Source organism: Patella vulgata, chromosome 5, assembly GCF_932274485.2.
Source record: "Patella vulgata chromosome 5, xgPatVulg1.2, whole genome shotgun sequence".
In the NCBI taxonomy this organism is placed as follows: domain Eukaryota; kingdom Metazoa; phylum Mollusca; class Gastropoda; family Patellidae; genus Patella; species Patella vulgata.
In genome coordinates this window covers 6,722,403-6,726,933 of record NC_065883.2, presented here as the reverse complement: position 1 = coordinate 6,726,933, position 4,531 = coordinate 6,722,403, and the positions used below count along the sequence as shown (strand labels likewise).

The window sequence follows — 4,531 nt, the reverse complement described above, 5'->3', positions numbered from 1 at the left end:
CCCGTCCCCATCCCCAAAGCTGATCAGACATGTAAGCCTATGACCTTTCAGTTGGTATTCTTGTCCTAGGAGGTTAGTGGGAAGAGTGGGGGGGGGCTTCATGAATTCTGGTGCGATCGACAAGGAAATGTGCATGTTGATGCAAGGAACAGTGATTAGTCTTTTGATGACTGGGATGACGTTATGCTCAGCTCCTGGTTCATATATTGCGTTCGTACTTGTTACGAAACTTTGTACCACGGTATTTAGTTCGACAACTGATACCCGTTGACTGAACGTGGAAGTGGTAATACTTAATATTACTTTGAAGAGCGATGTGGATTTATTAGATTTGCTGAAGACACTGATCTTTATATACAAACAAATCTGATAGCTAGCAAGCTTTATTTCTCAATCTTAATCAATACATGATTCTGTTCGTTTAATAATTATTGGGACAGCAGAAACGGATTTTGTAATCCTGGCATTGTCCATCGGGTTGCTGTGCATCTACACACGAAAAGCCAAGTTCTGGAACCAGACATACAACCTCGCCGGCTGTGGAGTAGTCGTAGCCGGTACTTGTAACACGGACGTCAATAGCTACTGGATCTGTACATACACGGTTATAGGGGTAATCGATGTTGATTAACGACAACGTCTCATAATCACCAGTTCCAGTAGGTAGGTCACGATTATAGTAGCTGGTCCAGCGATATCCAGTGGGACAGGATGGGTAGCCTAGACAAAAAAACAGAAAAAAACAAACAAATGAAATGGGGTTTAACGTCCTATATTTCTGCTCCGACTGGGCTATTGAAGATTGGCATACGTCATGCAGTGGACTATGCAGGAAATTTTGCCCAGACAGCGACGCAACGGTATACCTTTATAACCCAATCTTGAAAGGCTGGTGTTGGCAAATTTATGGTTATCCTTTGAAATCGTTAAAGATGCATTATGTAAGAGCCATGCATAATCCACTCTATAGACCATCAGTTTTAAAAAAAACCACACACATCATACTTGTGAGTCCTGTGCAAGTATTGATAATTCTGCTATCTGTTATCACTTGTGTACAAACTAGCCCCTCCCCCCTCCCACACCCCACCACCCCTACCCAAACACACACACACACCTTAATGTAAGTTATTACATAACCGATTTCACATTCAAATAGAACACGCGTTTGATCGGCTGTGGGGGGGATGGCTGAATGGTTAGCACGTGCGCGCTGTATCATAAAGTCTGTCATTGAGTCCAACTGGCGAGGTTTAGAATCTCCGGTTGTACGTGACAAAGAGTAGGGTCGCCTATAACACTCCACACGCGTCCTAACATGGTACATCTCCCAGATTTTAATACTGTATCAATCGAGTAAAGATAACTGGATCACAAATCATTCAGATATTGTATCACAAGTTTTATACACTTCAGAGAAAGAGAGAGAGAGAGAGAGAGAGAGAGAGAGAGAGAGAGAAATGGGGTTTAACGTCCGCTCGAAACAAACTATGTCATTTCGGGACTAACACATGGTTCAATTTTATTTCAATAATTCGCTAGCGCGTAGAGGTCTTTAGCAGATGAAGGAAACCGAAGGACCGGGAGAAAACCCACGAGGTTGAACAGGCGACCCTACTCCTTGTCACGTACAACCCGGGAATCGAAACCCCGTCAGTTGACTCAATGACAGGCCGTACGACACAGCGCGCACGTGCTAACCATTCGGCCATCCCCCCCCTCCTTATCCACTTCAATAACCCAACTAATTCAAGTAATAAATTGTTAGCGAGCCCATTCTACTGCCGGTATATTTCAATTAATTGTATACACAAACATAAACATGAATTATATCAGTATGGCTTCAAACTGTAAAAGACACATTTTAAAGATGCATTATGTAAGAGATAAATCTCCCTTTTGCAGGTCTTTATTTTGACGTTAAACATTATATAAACTATTATTTAAACATTTATTAACATAACAAGCCTGTATTCAACTCTCTGAACCATCAGATGGCACCGACCTCAAGTAGATTAGAGTGATTCGGACAATTAATGATTTAATTTTAAAAATGGAGAAAAAGTCTCGAATAACAAGTACCGTTGTTACGATACTAAACAATCAATGAACACACCTTGCCTAAACTACAAACAGTGATTACTTTGTTCATTATAAAGTAATTTGAATGAAATTGTGAATATATTCATTTTGCATTATCTATTTTTAAACTATCATAGCTAGAAAGGCCAGCTATGTATTCAAATCTTACATAATGTATCTTTAAATAGTAAGAGGTGGTTATTGGGGAACTATTAAGTCTGTACTCACGATAATTGCAGCAGTATCGACATTTGTAATCTTCACACTGGTGATCAAGTTGCAAGTAATTGAAACATGCCAAACCATAAGTAGCAGCAATCGAAACATCGTCCCGAAAAAGTCCCGTGAGACGTCTACAATTTACAACTTCCGGTGAAGCACAGATCTGTCCAGGATTTTCTTGTCGGTGGAGAGAAAGGAGCTCAAAATCTCCAAGACCCGATGGATCGTCTCGGTTATAAAACGCTGTCCATTTGTTACACATCGGACAGTGATTAGCTTCGGCTAAATAAACAAAGATAAACAAAAAGATTCAACACACCCTTTAAAACAATCAGAAATGTTTGATTGAGCAGGTAGGACTCCAACCATATTATGACGTTGATAATGAATCTGGAGATCAGGAAAAAGCTCGAAATCTCCAATTTCCGAAAGGTCATCCCGGTTGTAAAATCCAGTCCATGGGATATTGTATTAAACAAAACTAAAATTATGTTATATTTTGTATATGAACAGCGTTTGTGTATCTATACTAATATTTGTGACTGTCGTTTGTCTGTCTGTTTGTCTGTCTGTCTGTCTGTTCGGGGTTGGCGGCTACACTAGGTCTGCCCCGAGTCTGAAATTTGGGGTATAGGTGTAGCTCAGACAGGGGAGTAACATAGGCCAGGTAGCGTTAGTCTACCACTTCCGGTTTCGGGGTTATGACCCCCGAGCGAAGCCGGTCATTCTTCTAGTGTCTGATAATTTTGTTTTACTTGTGCATGTTGTCTAATATGTGTTTCGTCACACACACCTATAGCACACGATTGACGAATCATTCTAATCAAATGTTTTTGTTTATAAATAAAAATATTAGCCAGCGTAACGTACACATGTACCAGCATCTATACCGTTGGAAGTTGCCCGGACCAAGACTGCTATAGGGGAAATTTACTCGGACAGTGGTACAGCGGCCCACTGCCAAGGTTTCAATTACGTGCACGTCCTTGTGTACACCCGGGGCCTCGGGTTTTCGTAACCTTCCGAAAGACTAAACACTGTTCTTGTCAGGTCCTCCGTCCTACTCAAGTGACAAAGGGAAATCATAAAGGAAAATTACAATGAACTTTCCAGACCATCACCGGGATCGAACTCGAGACGCCTTGGTTAGCGGGCCAACGTCTTACTTACCGAGATACCGTACTATAAAGAACTAAATGAACGATCAATGGCGATCATGTTTTAATTACTTTGTAAACAAAACTACCAGGTAAATATATATAAATTGTTGTATTTTATCCATCGCTATACAACGACATTGTTTTAAAAATCTCCCAGATGAGCGAAAAGTATTTTAACAATGATAAAATGTAATTAAACCAGTGTTGAAATCAGCTTGTGTCGGCATACCTGTTATCGTTTACCTTGCAACAAAGTAGTGCAACTTCACGACTGAGCTAATACTTTTGTATATACATGTAAATAGCTTTTAAATAACATAGCTTATTTACTTGCGTTGCACGGATAGTGCCCTGATCCGGAAGTAGTAATGACACCATGCCTATGTCTTTCCGCGACTCGAGCTGTCCCTAACCCTCAGCTTGCAAACTCGTGGCAACTTCGAACAGACAAATTTAAATAAATAGATAGATGTACCTTTTTGTAACAAGTTGTAGAAAGTGAAACAAAATTGCTTTAAGATGATGACTTACATGGTTCTTGTAGAATCAGTAGCAGTCTGCCGATCGATTGACGACCAACGATATAACACTCTTATCATTTTGATAAATCTATAGCCTAACGATTGACTGAGCGGACTGACAATAAACAAGCGATCCATTAATAAAATAAAATAAAAGATAGTTACCTAAAGCCACCAGAGCAAGTACTGCGATAATGAAGACGTTCATGGTTCTTGTAGAATCAGAAGCAGTCTGTCGATCGACTGACGACCAACGATCCTGGGCAGTCTTATATACTTATTTCTAGAGTGATTTGAAAAATGATGCAATATATCTTCATTCTTAATTTTCGTAAACAATTTTGATTAATGGAAGTATCGTTGTGTCATGCACAATTATTACATGCAAGTGCAGTGTTTTATAGACGCAACACCCTTCTCAGTTTGATAAATTAAGGAAATTTCATGAATATTTTTAATTCTTGGAACATTTCTAGAACAGTTTGATTTATTTTCGAGTTATAATAATTAATAATGTGATAAGTGGGCGTATAGGTAGGTATTTTG

General features: G+C 39.6%; 1 long non-coding RNA gene across 1 annotated transcript; it reads right to left on the bottom strand.

The window, feature by feature from the left end:
- Positions 1-367: 367 nt before the first annotated feature.
- On the bottom strand, positions 368-4,297 carry LOC130012833 (uncharacterized). The gene is made up of 3 exons (XR_008788068.1): positions 4,151-4,297; positions 2,311-2,586; positions 368-720 (listed from the first exon to the last, which is right to left on the bottom strand). It is a non-coding gene; the product is annotated as an uncharacterized LOC130012833 (long non-coding RNA).
- Positions 4,298-4,531: the final 234 nt, after the last annotated feature.